Raw genomic sequence first — 18,359 nt, 5'->3', positions numbered from 1 at the left:
TTTGGCAGATCCGCTCGGGCGAGCTTGTCTTTAACGGCCTCTGATAGGCCAAGCCTAAATTGGGTTTTCAGAGATGCATCATTCCATTCTGAATCAAGGGTCCATCTCTTGAATTCTGCGACAAAGTCTTCTACAGGTCTCCTACCTTGTTTCAAGGATCTTAATTGAAGATCGGCAGTACTCTGCCTATTGGGATCATCATATAGGCTAGTGAGTTCTGCTAGGAACAAGGCATAGGAGTTGAGAAGCTGGTCGTTTTTCTCAAAAAGAGAGTCTGCCCAGGCCCGAGGATCGCCTGTTAGGTAAGAAATAATAGTACAAACCTTAATGTGATCAGTAAGGTAGGTACGGGGTTTTAGCAAGAAAAGTAACTCACATGCGTTTTTAAATTCACAAAATTTTTTGCGATCGCCTGTAAATACCAAAGGAGGATTTATCTTGGGTTCAGGGGACTGAGCAGTGGTAAGTTGTGTCAGTCTAATTACCTGCTGCGACAGAGCCTGATTGTCTTCTTTTAATTCAGCAAGTGCGTGTATTAACGCAGTTACTTGCTGTTTTAATTGTGTCATCTGAGTGGTTATTTCTGCTGAATCCATTTGGGGTTCGTTCAATCTGTAACGCTCCTGCGTTTTACGTATGATGTGGATTTTCAGCTGCAGAAATATTCCACTTCAGTAGTCATGTAGAAAAAACGCTGAGACACCATTCCCAACTCTCAATGACTCATCATGTGTGGATGATCTCAATTCAGCAAGTAAATACACACACTCAATAAGATGTTTCCTAGAGTGACTTATGTATATAGTAACATAGTGATGATAGGCTGAAGAGACAGGTTGGGTAGAGATGGTAGATGACAGACACTTGAAAGGAAATGTTCTTGAAAGTAAGATAGTAGCAGATGGGATGCAGATAGGTTTAGCAATCATGTATGGTAGTAGATGACAGAGTAGCAGGTGGACATACAAGAGAGATCAACCCAGTGCAAGAACAGGTGGTAGTAGGCTCAAGAGCTAGCAATCTTAGATAATGCAGATGTAGTAATAGTCCTTAGTATGCAGAGCTAGATAGTGTAAGCTTTAGTATAAAGGTTATAGAGGTTTCCCCTGTGGGGTACTTATCACTAATAGCAATGTAGCAGAGGAGAGGTTCGGCAAGAGCAGATGATCCGGTAGCGGGATACAGGGATCAGCGCAGCGTGGTTCCGACAGCGAGGTATGCTTGCAAGCATGAGAGCTTCAAGACAGGTTAGCATCAAGGCACAAAGCAGTTTGAACGAACACATGTGAGTGAGAGCCGGCGATCTAAATAGCCATCCAGTCCGGCGCTCAGTGATGACAGCATCAGTCTTAAAGGTGTATGCGCACCTTACCAAAAGAGAATGGTGGGGCGCATACACTTATGAAAGAGTAATTAGGGTACCCAAAGGTACCAGAACATTACACCTGTTGGGTTTTTCCTGTACGATCAGTGTCACTGGCTATAGCTGGCAGCACTGATAATTGTATTCTGACAGTGAGGAGGTTTCTTTTCCCTACATTAGCTCAGCGGGATTCCCCCATACACATCGAGTGTGTGGATAGGGGAATCAAGTCATTTTTTGTTTGTTCAACCTGCTGGTTAAATAAAATAAATTGACACATGTATGGGTTTCCTTACCCTTTTCTTACTTGATGACTCCATCTAAGACTTCATTCAGATAAAATAGCACTTTCAGGCAGGCAGCCTTTGTTGTGTTATCTCTTTAGATAATCCATAGGGCTCTAGGATCCCTTTGCCATGTAATAAATGTTTATTTGTAAGCAAAGATTGAAAACCTAAAACAAATAAAGTTTTAATATAACAGTTTAAAACCTCATCCATGTAAAAAAATGTAAAGATAATTTTGATTTTGTTTTGTAATTTTGCTTTAAACATCATCTCTGGGCAAATGATATCCCATCTACCGTCGCTTTCATTCACCCCTCTCTCAACCAATAAAGTAACATTATACAGATAAATACCTTCTGAAGTATTCTTTTTTTGCATTCACCCAAGTATGCCATACAAAGTTGCTATCCGTTGCCAGCACTACTTCCAGGAGTGATGACTGGTGGATCCAACTGCAGTCTGTGCCTGCGATAACCAGTTGTCTTTTGAGAATTCTTCTGTATGAACCCCTCTTGTTGACAGCCAATAGACTGACAATTTTGAAAAAAAAAAAAAATTTTTTTTACTTTCTGCTCTAAAACATTAAAAAAATAAAAAAAAATAAAAAAATCTAATTTCTTCATCAATTTAGGTCAAAAAGTATTCTGCTACATATTTTTGGAAAAAAAATCCCAATAAGCCTATATTGAATGGTGTGTGGAAAAGCTAAAATGTCTACAAACAATGTGATATTGAATTTTAATTAAATTTATTTTTTTTATTAGTAATGGCTGCGATCAGCGACTTATAGCAGGACTGCGATATTGCGGCAGACAAATTGGACACCTAACTGATACTTTTGACACTTTTTTGAGAACCAATGACACTAATACAGTGATCAATGCTAAAAATTTACATTGTCACTGTACTAATGGCACTGGCTGGGAAGGGGTTACCATCAGGAGCAATCAAAGGGTTAACTGTGTGGCTAACTGGTGATTTATTGTAGTGGGGGAGGTGCTTTTACAAGTGGAAGACATGGATCGTAGTTCCTGCTTTACAGGAACACTGGATCCATGCCTTCTGTACTGACAGAACAGCAATCTGCCTTGTTTGCATAAGTAGATCGCCATTCTGTCTGTGTACAGAAGGAGCAGCGGGTATCGGCAAACATCGGGTCTGCAGGGCCTGCTGATCAGCTCCCATTGTGTAGATTCACAGTGGGAGTGAGCCACCGGTGGCATGTACTCACGCCCCATACTCGGAAGTGCAGGATCACGTATACTGTATATACGTGATCGTGTGCAGTGTGACCGCCGTGTAGCAGTGAATGTGCTATAGGGCGGTTGGCAAGCTGTTAATTATTTTTGGAGGTTAGACTTTTGTAGCACTGCCCCCTAGAGAGCTGCTGAGAATTACACTTCTTGGGTTCCCCTGGGTTACCATTGGCAACTGACAGCAGACACATGGCATTAAAAGTTCTTGGCTCAGACAATGGTCAGTCCAGGGGATTTGTTTTTTGTGTTTTATTTAGAACTGGGATAGGAGAAGGGATGAGTGGGATACTCCATCTAGTAACTATGCACAAATCTGAGGACAACCGACTGTAAAATGCAGTAAGGCCGCTGCTTCACCCTGCCACTGAATTGAAGTTAAATTGACCGTTCCCGTATTGAATATTCTCTTCAGGGTTAACAACTTGGCACCCCTTTACTCTCACTGCCTGTGTGCTGTCACCCGTCCACTGACTCTAGCCACTGGAGTGGTCCCCTTCCTGGGCAGACCTGTTGGCAACCTCCCCTGTACTCACGGACACTGTTTTTCCAGAGTTGCTCTGCCTTCACCTCCACAGTCAGCTTCCACTGGACCTCTGGGTTCAGCCACGCCACTGGTTCACTAGGCCGACTGCCTACGACTACCCTCACAGCTGCAGAAGAGGAGACAGCCGTCACCCTCCTTCTGGGACTTGGCTTTCCACCCAAAGGCCCCCTGTCACTTGGCTTTTATAATGTATCCTAGAATGCACCACTGCTTGTGCCAACCCACTGAGATAGTTACAAAAGCCTGTGTGTCACTGGCTGGGTTTCCTCTACTGTCCAACATGCTCCCCTATTGGATGCAGTTGGGACACTCCCCCAGCCCAGATGAATCACACCCTGGGCACATGCAACAGGGCTAACTATTAATCAGGCTCTCCTGATAAGCAGACAGAGCAACTATACTTTCTCTGCCTAGCACCTACCTAGGAGGGTGCTAAACTTTTATAAAATAATCTTATTTAAAATATATGTGCTTGAGAATAGCTTAAAGTGGTTGTAAACCCACTTTGTTGACATTCACCTATAGGTAAGCCTATATAAAGGTTTACCTATAGGTGCTATAAATATCTCCTAAGCATGCACCGTTTAGGAGATATTTACAGTGCATGCAGCCGATGACATCATCGGCGCATGCGCTCTGAAGGAACGGCCACCCATGCCGTTCCTTCAGAGCCCAGTGCCGTGAACGGGAGGACGCGATTCAGGAAGCAGGTTGGCTGAACAAGGGGACTTGACTGTGACCAAAAAATCATGCTCAGGCTGACAAGGTTGGATGCCAATGATTAGTGAGGGTGCAAGCTGGGGAGAGGTTCATCCGATCCCAAAGCATGCCTTAGAAAAAGGAAGAGATAGCCCGGCTACCACACAACTCGCCCAGCCCAAGTGGTTAGCAGGTAAATACAGCCTAAACTTGATTCATCCAGGCCATGCCCCCAACATAAAAGAGAAAGGGTTATCTGCGCTTGGAACCTTTATCAGGAGCTGAGCACTATAACTCAGATTCTGGGCATATAAACAATTTATAACCAAAGTGCGGCGCTGTGCATATATATGGTGCATATACAAAAACAAATAAATATAAAAAATAAAATGAGTGAGACAAAAAAATGGTCCATAGAAAAAAGACTCCAAAAAGAAAAAAGCCCCAAAGAAAATCTGTGCTCAATAAAGAGATCCAGAGATCATAGCAGTGACACCAACATTCAATTCACACTAGAGGCTTACCAAAAAGCCTACAATCACCCTACTCAGGGAGATCAAAACTTGCTTAATTGGATCTCAGATCCAGATTCTATAATTCAGATGTCATCATGATTGCCTCAGAAGACAAGCAAACACTCCAGGAGGTAGATTACTGCAGGTCCCCATTCGTATTCAATGGGTAGATAAAAGACATAAACTCCACAGAGCACAATGCTGTACAACTTGTATAATTTATTAAAAACCAGATAGTAGTCTACTTACATTTATGACAATATAAAAATGCTCAAACATGATAAACAGGTCTGCTTCCCACACTAAAGATGGCCGAATTCCGGTTGCGCAGTGGTGTGTTTACATGGCTCCACCCAACGTGTTTTGCCAGATGTGACGTCATCAGGGGGCCTTCTCAGGGCTCCTTATTAAGCCCCGGGGTGGGGAGAAACATGTTGGGGACATGGCCTGGATGAATCGAGCTGAGGGTGCTTTTACCTGCTAACCACTCGGGCCGAGCAAGGTGTGTGGCGGCCGAGCTATCTCTTCCTATTTCTACAGCAAACTCAAGGGCCTTATTATTATTATTATTTATTATTTTTTTTTTTTACAAAATATAAGAAACAACATAGACAAATATATAATACAAAATCATCAAACGTGTTTTGTGAGTTTAAAGTTTAACTTTTTTCTAACCCTACAACAGTCATAGCTAGGCACTGAATAGCAAAGGGCTAGCATATAACACAATAGCTCATTCATTTTAATATGGCTTCTATTTTATTCAAGTTCCATAGGTTTTGGTGTCCGATTTGTGTGATCAATTCCCTTGGCCTTCCAAGAGCGGCCCTGGGCCTGAAACCAGCAGATATTCAATCATATGTTTCTAAACAATGCTACATAAAACTCACTTTTTCAGTTATATTTCAAACTTAAAAGTTCCAGCTAAATTGCACTGTTAGTAAGAAAAATATACACACTTAAACTAAGCATCCGAGTACAAAATCCATTAAGCAATTCTGACAGATGCAAACCAGGTACAGGACCGAGCTCATTATAAAACATCACACCAGAAATATAGCTATAACTGGAGAAATATGGAACAAGGAAAAAATAAATGACTTTCATCATCGTTTTTTTGGATGTTCTCATTTTCATGGGCACTCCCCAATTTTGATGATCAATCGCTAAAAATGTCTGACCTTTGAAATGCCCCTTTTTAAAATGTAAGCAAAATCCATGTTATATTATTTGGGCAATGCGATATCACTACAACAAGCATTTATTTTTTACCAAAAAGCCAACACATATTGCAAACTAAAAATTGTTTCAATAGTTAAACTGAAAATTCAGTAAAAACATTTTTCTACTTTTTAATGGAAGAAAATATTAAAACCTTTCAAGTGTCAAGTTTTCTTTTTTTTTTTTTTTTTTTTTTTGCTGTTTTCCAGTTTTCACAGTTTTTTCCCCTTACCCCCCCCTTTTTTCCCCCCCTTCTTTCCCCTTCTCCCCCCTTTTTCCCTCCTTCTTTCCCCTTCTCCCCCCCCCATTCCTCTCCCCCCCCACATTTCTCTCCTTCCCTCCCCCTTCCCCATGTCACCCCCTCATTCTCTCACCCACCTCCATAGTATCTGCTCCTTATAATTTCCAGAATAATAATATATTTTTTTTCAATCTTTTTCAAGATTATATTCACTCGCACATATGCTATTATACTCCATACCGTACAATTTGCCCAGTGCGCAGAAATGTCCCTTTATTTTTATTATTATTTTTGTTTTTATTTTAATTTTATTGTCACATCTGTTATACAATTTTATCTTTACATATATTCATTTATATTATTTCTAGTAGTAATTGCCAGTCCTATTTATATGTTAGCTGTAATGTGGCTATATACCCCAGCCTCATACACTATCCTTGCCTTAATCGATTATTAGCCAGTGTGTTATAACAGCATCTCCAGCATTTATGCATTGTATTTTTGCCCACATGTATAATTGTTGTTGCCCACCACCGATTGCCACCTTAAGATCAAGGTATCACCACTTTAAGTTGAGATACACGCCCCCCGCAGCGGACTATATTAGCCTGCACTGCCCCTATGTTCCATACACTTGATAAAGGAGCGCACATGCCCGGTGTGTCCGACGCGCACACTCTGAAACGCGGAGTGTGTATTCTTCCGCCCTTCTTCTGACGTCACACGCCATCTCCACGTGGCCTCCGCCTCCCGCCAGCCCGCCCGGGAGACATCTGAATGCCAGCTCCATCTCTGTCTGCTGCGACCATCCTGGGCCCCGCGGTCCTGTGCGAGTGAACACCGCTATACTGGACGTCAGGACACATGCTAAGTTTTTAACCTCCATGTGAGTTACTACTGTTTCTATTGTTCCTATTAAACATCATTGCACTCAGAGGCGTTCTCCTATCCTTCTTTTATCCAAAAAAATTTCAAGGGACACCGTTTTTTTTCTCTGTATCAAGCATTGTTCTACAAGAAGCATAATATTAACCCGTTGTACAATTTAATTTTAAATTACAGTATATAAAGGAAGATTTAATAAAATCTGGACAGAAGCACAGCCAGGTAAGTATTGCATATTAGTAAATTTATTAATGTATTTGTTTAGCTAGCTACAACTTTTAAGCCTCAAACACATTACTAGTTTTTTTTTTTTTCGCTTATCCCAGATCAGAGCCCCTGTATTAACAATCCAATGTTAGTACAGTCAGGGCTGTCTTTAACACAGGGCAAAAGGGGCAGCTGCCCTGGGCCCAGACATTGTTGTGGGGCCCAAAGCAGCTGCCGCTTGAGCCCACACTGCCTGCAAATAGGTAATAAGTGGATTTTGGAGGGCCCAAGAAAATATTTGCCCAGGATACAATCAATATTTAAGACAGCCCTGAGTACAGTGACCCCCTCTACTTTGCTATTGTGTTCTGACAGGGGGACCCCGCCAGAACACTCCAGTCAGCGATCTCAGCCATTGGCTGAGAGCGCTGATTAGGAACCAGCTGGCAGACCTTATTGGTCATGACTCTTCAACAGAAGCCGGCTTCTGTCGGACCAGTTGGCGCTAGCACGGACGTGAATGTCGTCTACTTTCTATTGAACCAAGGGATGCCGCCCGACATTTGGCCCATGTGTACTAGGCTTTAGTCTGCAGAGTCTTTGTTTTTTTAGTCGGTTTTTATTTTTTGCGCAAGAAACAAAAAAGGCCGACAATTTTGAAAAAAAAAAAGCAATATTTTTTACTTTCTGCTATGAAACATTAAAACTTACCCAATAAAAAAATGTAAAAAATCAAATTTTTTCATCAGTTTAGGCCAATATGTATTCTGCTACATATTTTTGGTAAAAAGAAAAATCCCTTTAGGCTTATACCGATTGGTTTGCGCAAAAGTTATAGCGTCTACTGAAAATAATTGGCTTGTCCCAGAGGAAGTGATGACCTTCTGATTGGCTCCCGCTGTGTCCAATCCCCTGTAAGTGATTTTGTGCAGGAGGGCCGCCCTGCCACAGTGTGTCTGGGTGGGGCAGTCCATAACAGGGTAAAATCCTTGTACTGTACATAGATAACCTTGTGGGGAATGTTTTTTTTATCAACAAAAGTGGAGTTACGCTTTCAAGCCTTTGTAAAGCAATGTCATACTAACCTACTCTGTGCAGTGGTTTTGCACAGATCAGCCCCGATCCTCTTCTTCTCAGGTCCCCCCTGGCATTCCTGGCCTGTCCCCCCTGCTAAGTTCCCCCGCAGCAAGCTGCTTGCTGTGGGGACACTAGTGTTTGATCTCTCCTAAGCTGTGAAGGCTCTGCTCCTCGAGACGCTCTCCTGTCCCCTTGGTCTCAGCCAATGAGGAGGGGGAGACTCGGGAGAGCTTCTGGTCTCGTCTACATTGTTGGATCGGGATTGGCCTCAGTTGAGTACAAGGGGGGCTGAGGGGAGAGCTGCACACTGAACGTTTTTACCTTCATGCATAGAATATATGAAGGTTTTTGGAAAAAAAAGAAAAAAGAATATATGAAGGAAAAACCCTTCAGCCTTTACAACCACTTTGCAAGAAGAATTTTCCTAGCTGTGGGTTTAAGGCTCACCAGCTGCCATTAATCTGTCAAGTGACAGTGCCCTTGCTAGCCACTTAGATTCTCTCATTGAACTAGTCTAGGAGATGCTTAGGATTTAACTATTTCTCCCCCCAAAAAAATCATAACCGAAAAGTTACATATATGTTATTACGTCCCTAAACAAACATACCGGTGTTGTTTTGTGCATTGTTTTCATTTAAAGTCTGCCCACTACTGCATGCGCAGGGTATGCTACATTGAAGACATGCCTCTTATAATAACTGTCACAGTTGCCAGTGTGCTTATATCAGCTCCCAACTGAACCTTCAAGCCCTCAAATCGCTGGTGTCATAGATGGTCAAATGTGTAACATTGTGTCAAATTTTGATCTAAATGGAGGCTAAAACTACGCCATCCTTGGCGGAGAGGAGGATAGGGGGGTTAGTTCATTTATGTCAGGGCTTAGGACTGAACGCAGTGATTATTATTGACCTCAGGCTCTGGAAACAAAGTCTCACCTGGCTTTATGCGATTAGTTCCATGTATGGACAGGATGATTGTACCCAAGTCAATCCATTGATCTACTTGGGTACAACCAGCCAGTCAAATTTTGTACATTCGATAACTGCTCTCTCTGTTCCGCCCCCCCCCCCCCCCATTTCCCCATCAACACTGACTGTGTTTATGGGGGAATCAAGCTATTTTCTGTCCTTCTACCTATAGTGGAAGGAAAGAAAATTGAGCAATATATGGGTTGCTTAAGAGTAGTGACAATTACCTCTGAAGGAGCTGATGTGACCAGTGAAACTGGTCAGGCTTCCAGCCTTGCTCCCATGATGCCAGCTTCTGGAATACCTCCTCCCCTATCTCCTCCATTAATCTAAGAGACTTTGGCTTCTCTGGACATGGACCCATAGACTCTGTGTGTAACACATCTATATAAAATATGAGGTTCACTTTTTGAATTGAACTACTGGAATAAATTAACTTTTTGATGATATTTTAATTTTATGAGATGCACCTGTATATGCTATAATTACCTTTGGTTCAATGCTGCTCATATGGGGGTTGGTCTTATAATACGCTTTATGGAAGGACACCCTCATGGACTTTAAATGGTTTTAGCCACATGTTTGTAGTGGCCCATTACACCTGTCCACATGTGGGTTAGTTTCATGCTACAGTCCAAAGGAATTGAAATGCCACTAGCCATATGAAGTGGCCCACCAACAATGGTTATATGTGGGTTGGTCCCCCTCACAGTCAATGAGAAGATCCCTTAATGGAGCAATATTCTGCCATACATCAGTCCCAGAATAGATTCTACTAAAGAATCCTTTTAGGAATTTTGAAGAACTTCAAGTTATATGTAATATGGAGGACAAGTTTTCTTTTTGATCTGGTCTATGCAGACTGTGCCCCCCCCCCCCCCCTCCTGGGGTACACACACCTATGAACGCTTGATATCACCCATTTCTTTTTTTTCTTTTTTTTTTCGGGAGGGGGTATTTATACAATTTTCCTCCATCTACCATGGTTGTGTTTTTAATAATTGGCCAATTGTGATTTTATTAGTTGGATAGTGGGTTTTGTATTTTCTAGATTTAAAGTGTTTAATAAAGTAATTTTGTTTATTGTTAAATGTGTCAGAATTATTTGCCAGGTCCCTTCATTTACTAAACCAGATAGGCGCCTTCAGATAGCAGTACTCTGATTGCCAAAAAGGGTATTACACAATGTGCCACATCCCAATCAATTAACATAGAAATTTGAGTGTGAACCAGGCAAGGACTTTAACGGCACGATTTCATAAAAAACTATTTATTTAGAAAAATATATTAAAACCAACAATAGAGGTGCATATACCTCAAAGAGAAGCACAAAAAATACATATAATAATCTGTACATGAATAATCTGCACAAGATGAAAGAATTAGATCCTACTACATCACGCATAGGGCCATGTGATCGGTGACAGGAGGGTAACTGTCGTCCGTCAGGGTCCTTTTAATATTTGGACAGTGGATGGTAGGTATTTGCGATGCTCGACATGTTTCGCTTTATGTAAAAAGCTTCATCGGGAGCTAATCATATCTCTGTGTCTTTGTTGTAGTACCGTGGGACAGGTTAATAAGCCCACCGCGTAAGGTTAACGAGGAGGGTGATCAATTTTCGATTGGACTCCAGGTGTTAAGAAGGTTGTTTATAGGACCTGCTGGTTTGTAAATCCAGCCAAGCCTGAAGCCTGATCTTTACACCTCCTGAGTTCAATTAGGGACATGTAGGTAAAAAAGTGTAGGTAAAAACAGCCCCCAGATAGAGCACTGTTTAAGCATATGATAAGGACACTCAGTGCAATGTATAAGTCCAAGCGCGCACGATCACCCTGCTCGGATGGGGAACCGCCACCATAGTGAGAGCTGCATAAGGCTGCTCTCTTATAGGAAGGATCTTCCGCCTCGTTAACCTTACGCGTTGGGCTTATTAACCTGTCCCACGGTACTACAACAAAGACACAGAGATATGATTAGCTCCCGATGAAGCTTTTTACATAAAGCGAAACATGTCGAGCATCGCAAATACCTACCATCCACTGTCCAAATATTAAAGGGACCCTGACGGACGACAGTTACCCTCCTGTCACCGATCACATGGCCCTATGCGTGATGTAGTAGGATCTAATTCTTTCATCTTGTGCAGATTATTCTTGTACAGATTATTATATGTATTTTTTGTGCTTCTCTTTGAGGTATATGCACCTCTATTGTTGATTTTAATATATTTTTCTAAATAAATTGTTTTTTATGAAATCGTGCCTTTAAAGTCCTTGCCTGGTTCACACTCAAATCCCTTCATTTACTACCCATCTATTTAGGGATACATGGTATATTTTTTTCACATCAAGGTTGAGCTCAGTCTGTTTTTTTTTTTTTTTCATTTTTCATTTATATATATATATATATATATATATATATATATATATATACTGACAGTTCCCTCATAATATCATTTATAATATAATTCAATTTAATTTTATCATTAAAACATTTTTCTCTCCTTCTGTCTTGAGTACACATTTTATCTTCTTTCTTGACCTGCTTAAGAGTAGCACTCAAAAGAGAATAAAAGTAGTAAATATATTAGCACCTAGTGGTATCTGCGCTTAGCATGTTTCTTTGTAAAAGTTTTATATTGCTGACAGCAATCCTTCTCTACCACTACAGATACTGCAAGGTCAGAAAGATTTAGCATTTGGACTAAAAGCTGAATCTAAATGCTTAATGTTTTTTCTTATATTAATACTAAAATATTTATATATACAATTGAGTTGACACTCTTCACAAAGCACAGAAGCAAGTGCTTCTACCTCCTTATACAGGGGTATACGGGGGTCATTGTTCAATGAATTCAAATACATTTTCAAAAAGGATTTAAGCTGTCTTTCAGAATCCATTAAAACTAAAAAAAATAAAAAGGTATTTTATATTGATTTAAAAAACACACACATCAGGCATTCCGGGCTTTCGAAAGAAAATCACCTAAAAATATTAGAAAAGTTGAGTGCAAGTGCAAATAATATTTTTACTACTCCAAGAATTACCATGGGAACACACTCTAGATGAGAATAAATATTTATGAATTATTTTTCATGATCAGGCAACCCTCCAGATAGTAATTTGCACAGTGCTCAAGTGATCTAATTGATGACAATAATTCCGATGATGAACCAAACATACAAGGCCTCCTTGTTTGTATGAAAATGCTTTTCCTTGGTTTATCATCGCCAAGTGGTTGTTTTAGGCTCCTTGTCATGAAACAAAGGACCACGGACGATAGGGTAACTTTGCTGACCGGCGTATTGTGGAACTTATGTGTTTGCAAGGAATACGACCACCTGATTTCAATAGGTGTTTGCTGGTTGGTCGAGGCGTTGTACAATTGAAATAGAAGAGGCTTCTCCTGTGGTTCTCACCTTTTGTGGTTACTACAGTGAATGCTTTCGAAAGACAAGGTTTCTTTCACCCTAGTTGAGTTCTGGTATAATTTCCCTTCTGAATGGGCTCTTGTGATACAGAAAAAAACTGGGAGGTTTGAGATGGGTTGGTATGCAATACTGCCCATAATTGCAGAGTCCTTCAACAGAACACAGCTGCTCCTAACACTTTGCTTTATAGAGGGACAATAGTGTGTTACAATGGGTTTTTGGTGGAAAGCTAGATGGGCACAGAGCTCGGTGTAGACATTAGAGGTGGAGATGTCAGTCAAGTGATGGTCTCTTTGGTGGAGTTCAAGTGCTGAAATTGTAAGTGGCTGAGAACCAGGACCCAAACCTTATTCTGAAAAGCTTTGCTGGCAAATGAGATAAGGTTCGTCATAGATCAATCTTGCCTATAGAATTTACTTTTGTGCCTAATGTATCAGACCACCTATAGCAGCTGCATTTCAATACTATGAAAAGAGGGGGCTTGGCTGGCAAAACGCTCTCCAAAGCATAGTTAATGAGGGGTAATTTATCCAAAGACAAAAAAAGGAAATAGATGAGAAAAGAAGGGCAGTGCTATTGAAGGTACCCAACATTTTCATAAGAGCAGTTTACTAATGCTATTTTAATCATTTTTTAAACACCGGTCTTTAATTATACTGCCGTTCATATGGGCTAGAGGTCATTATCAGAGAGAAGGGACCTGAGAGCCTCTGACCCTTAGCATGAAGCTGCCATCTTGTACTACTGAGTATAAGCTTTCTACATTTATTTTGGACTGGTTTATGCCTTGCGGAAAAATAAATAAATATATATATATATATATATATATATATATATATATATATATATGTATATATACACACAGTATCTCACAAAAGTGAATACACCCCTCACATTTTTGTAAATATTTTATTATATATTTTCATGTGACTGAAGAAATGACACTTTGCTACAAAGTAAAGTAGTGAGTGTACAGCTTGTATAACAGTGTAAATTTGCTGTCCCTCAAAATAACTCAACACACAGCCATTAATGTCTAAACCACTGGCAACAAAAGTGAGTACACTCCTAAGTGAAAATGTCCAAATTGGGCCCAAAGTGTCAACATTTTGTGTGGCCACCATTATTTTCCAGCACTGCCTTAACCTTCTTGGGCATGGAGTTCACCAGAGCTTCACAGGTTGCCACTGGAGTTCTTTTCCTCTCCTCCATGATAACATCACAGAGCTGGTGGATGTTAGAGACCTTGTGCTCCTCTACCTTTCCCTTGAGGATGCCCCACAGATGCTCAAGAGGGTTTAAGTCTGAAGACATGCTTGGCCAGTCCATCACCTTTACCCTCAGCTTCTTTAGCAAGGTAGTGGTCGTCTTTGAGGTGTGTTTGGGGTCGTTATCATGCTGGAATACTGCCCTGCGGCCCAGTCTCTGAAGGGAGGGGATCATGCTCTGCTTCATATGTCACAGTACATGTTGGCATTCATGGTTCCCTCAATGAACTTTAGTTCCCCAATGTCGGCAGCACTCATGCAGTCCCAGACCATTAAACTCCCATGTTTGACTGTAGGTAAGAAAAATTTGTCTTTGTGTTCCTTACCTAATAACTGCCACACGTGCTTGACACCATCTGAACCAAATAAATTTATCTTGGCCCCACCAGACCACAGAACATGGTTCCAGTAATCCATGTCCTTAGTCTGCTTGTCTTCAGCAAACTGTGTGTGAGCTTTCTTTTGCATCATCTTTAGAAGAGCCTTCCATCTGGGACGACAGCAATGCAGACCAATTTGATGCAGTGTGTGGTGTATGATCTAAGCACTGACAGGCTGACCCCCCCCCCCCCCCTTCAACCTCTGCAGAAATGCTGGTAGCACTCATACGTCTATTTCCCAAAGACAACCTCTGGATATGACGCGGAGCATGTGCACTCAACTTCTATGGTCGACCATGTTGAGGCCTGTTCTGAGTGGAATCTGTCTTGTTAAACCACTGTATGGACTTGGCCACCATGCTGTGGCTCAGTTTCAGGGTCTTGGCAATCTCCTTTTAGCCTAGGCCTCTTTATGTAGAGCAACAATTCTTTTTTTCAGATTCTCAGAGAGTTCTTTGCCATGAGGTGCCATGTTGAACTTCTAGTGACCAGTATGAGAGAGTGAGAGCGATAACACTAAATTTACCACACCTGCTCCCCATTAACACCTGAGGCCTTGTAACACTAACACATCACATGACACCGGGGAGGGAAAATGGCTAATTGGGCCCAATTTTTACATTTTCGTTTAGGGGTGTACTCACTTTTGTTGCCAGCGGTTTAGACATTAACGGCTGTGTGTTGAGTTATTTTGATGGGACAGCAAATTTACACTGTTATACAAGATACTGTGTGTATGTATACTGTATATATATATATATATATATATATATATATATAGCAAGGTTTCCAGGCCTGTGGCCTGATGTGGGTCTACCATTAGTACCAGAATCCTCTCCAGCCCATGTGAAGCAACGACAACTCCGGCATCTTTGTTTGTGGTTTTTATTATAAGTTAAATGGGATGGGAGAAGGGAATGAGTGGGATACTCCTTTAGGCTCAAACTAATTACAATTGGGACTTTGATCCTGAAAATGCCCATTGGCACTTCCTTGACGCCAGCCGGCGCCAGCCAACGCTCACTAACACTGAGTACACACTGCAACTTGATAGAAGTGCTGGATCCTCGGCTGAAAGACCAGAAGATCCAGGACTGTGAAACTGTAGAACTCCTGACACTGTTATGCTGTACAATTCACTAAATACTGTCCCCCGCTTTGGCCAGCTTGAGGTAGTATGAAGTAGAATTCTGCAAATCTGTACTTGCAACTGACACACTCTATACAATTCAGGGCCCAGATGCAGATGCCCCCTTGACTGTAACTCTTCAGGGTCCACTGACTATGTACCCCCTTTGTAACTTCAGGGTCCTCAATCTAAGTACCCCCTTTGCAGCTAGCTGACACTGGATCCCAGAACCTCTTCCGGAGTGGTGCCCCTTGACTCTAGGCAGACCCCCAGGGGCAATCCTCAGTACTCACAACCTGTGTAGGCTTTCCTGGGCTGGACCCCTCTCGCCCTCGGCACACCGGATCCCCTCAGCTCAACTCAGCACTCTCTGGATACTCAGACGACACCCCAAGATATCCTCTTCCTCAGACAGGAGGAGAGACAGCCGTACTCTCCCTCCTGGGACTCTGCTCCCACCAAAGACACTGTGCCACGCACTTCCCCCCAAACTTATACCCACTCCCAGAATCCTTTGCAGCCTAATCTGCCTTCTGGGGTAGTTACAAGCTGGGATGTGTCCCCTGATTGGGCTTACCACACTGCCCTATGAGAAGCCTCTCACAGGAGCCAGTGGGGATACTTCTCCCTTCAGCAGGCACATCTGGAAGCCCTGACACCCTACCTAACAAATCACAGCCCTGCTGTTAGGCAGACAAGGCTCACTATACATTTACCTAGCACCTACCTGTAGGGTGCTACACACACACATATATATATATATATATATATATATATATATATATATATATATATATATACAGTATATATATGATCTAAGCACTGACAGGCTGATCCCCCACCCCTTTAACCTCTCACCAATGCTGGCAGCACTCATACGTCTATTTCCCAAAGACAACCTCTGGATGTGACGCTGAGCACTTGCACTAAAATTCTTTGGTCGACCATGGCGAGGCCTGTTCTGAGTAGAACAGGCCTCGCCATGGTCGACCGCTGTATGGTCTTGGCCACTGTTCTGCAGCTCACTTTCAGGGTCTTGGCAATCTTCTTATAGCCTAGGCCATCTTTATATAGAGCAACAGTTCTTTTCAGATCCTCAGAGAGTTCTTTGCCATGAGGTGCCATTTTGAACATCCAGTGACCAGTATGAGAGAGTGAGAGTGATAACACCAAACTTAACACACCTGCTCTCCATTCACACCTGCGACCTTATAACACTAACGACTCACATGACATCGGGGAGGGAAAATGGCTAATTGGGCCTAATTTTGGACATTTTCACTTAGGGGTGTACTCAGTTTTGTTGCTAGCAGTTTAGACATTAATGGCTGTGTGTTGAGTTATTTTGAGGGGGTAGCAAATTTACACTGTTATACAAGCTGTACACTACTTTACATTGTAGCAAAGTGTAATTTCTTCAGTGTTGTCACATGAAAAGATAGAATAAAATATTTACAAATATGTGAGGGGTGTACTCACTTTTGTGCAAAGAAATGAACCTAATAGAGTTAATTATAAGTACATAAATTCAAACTAGCAGCGCTAATAGTACATCCACACCAAATACCGAACAGGTGCACAATGACTGGGTAATCACAAAATTAGTACAGAGTCACGCCCTCAGCATTAATATTGTACACAAGTCCATAAACGACAAACAAGGAATGAATGCTCTATGGCTTGAATTGCCCCAATATCCAAGTGAACAGAATAGAAAGGGTCGCAAAAAAAGTCTGTATTCCAAAAGGTAACTGTGTGCACCTCCACCGCACCTCTGTGAAGCCCCTCAGCAATTCACACTCACCAGATACGACTGTTAATACGTGTCTCTCCAATCTCTTTAAGGTTTATACTACCCGGAAGGTCCAAGTCCCGCTTCTCAACCAGACCCGCCAATCCAGATGATATTCCACCAACCACGTTATTTATTCACTTAGAGTCTCGTATCATATGCAAGGCATGGAAATAAAGGAAGGAGGACTCACAGCGTAAACACGCATAAGATTTATTGAACAAATAGCCCCCTTACCCCTAAAATACAACTCACATTGATATGTTGTAACCAAGCATAATCAGATCAAAACATGTGGAAAAAATGGTAACCTGTCTCCTCTGCCGACTCCACTCAGAATCTCCGCGGCTCGGTACCTTGGGACCGTAAGGGATTGGGATTATCATCAAAGGTATTGTTTGTTTTGATATAGCGCTGAGTGAGTGGGTTGATTAGTTTAATATTTATCACCTATTCTTTACGATTATATCTTCTACAAGGTTTATTCCTATTTTAATGTACACTCCAGAAAAGCATGGAAATATACTCTTAGCCAGCACACGCCTCATAGCCTTGCATTATCCTTATTTCTCATATGCCTGCAGTAACACATAGCAGAACACAGTTGTGATTTAGCGGCTGGTGGATCATATCGCTGAGCACAACAGGAGGAACAGAAAATGGACACTTCCAGAAATGTCAAATTCTGCAGATTTTTCAGGTAACTGTTTCTCCATAATAAGGCAAAAGGGGGTATATGGTGTGGTACCATCAGTTACACACCTCCATCCCGATACATGCAACGGAAAAAAGGGGAAATGGCCCGTGGGACTTTATATGAGGTGTGTAGCAGTGGCTGAAAAGAGGAACTGAAACCAAATGAAATAAATAAAATAATTACTTTTATTACAGTAGATAAAAGATACATCAAGTACATAATGGTGTACCCCAAAATGTATACATTGTAGTGGTACAATATATCACAGTCTCATCAATATAGCCATAAATACATATATCATAGTAAATGAATGTCTTCAACTGACACGTTTCGCGAGCTATAACTCGCTTCTTCAGAGTAAATGCATAAGAACTATGTCTGGAACGAAAGAGACAT

This window comes from Pelophylax lessonae (assembly GCF_965119305.1).
Source record: "Pelophylax lessonae genome assembly, chromosome: 8".
Classification (NCBI taxonomy): Eukaryota; Metazoa; Chordata; class Amphibia; order Anura; family Ranidae; genus Pelophylax; species Pelophylax lessonae.
This window is presented reverse-complemented; position numbering follows the sequence as displayed.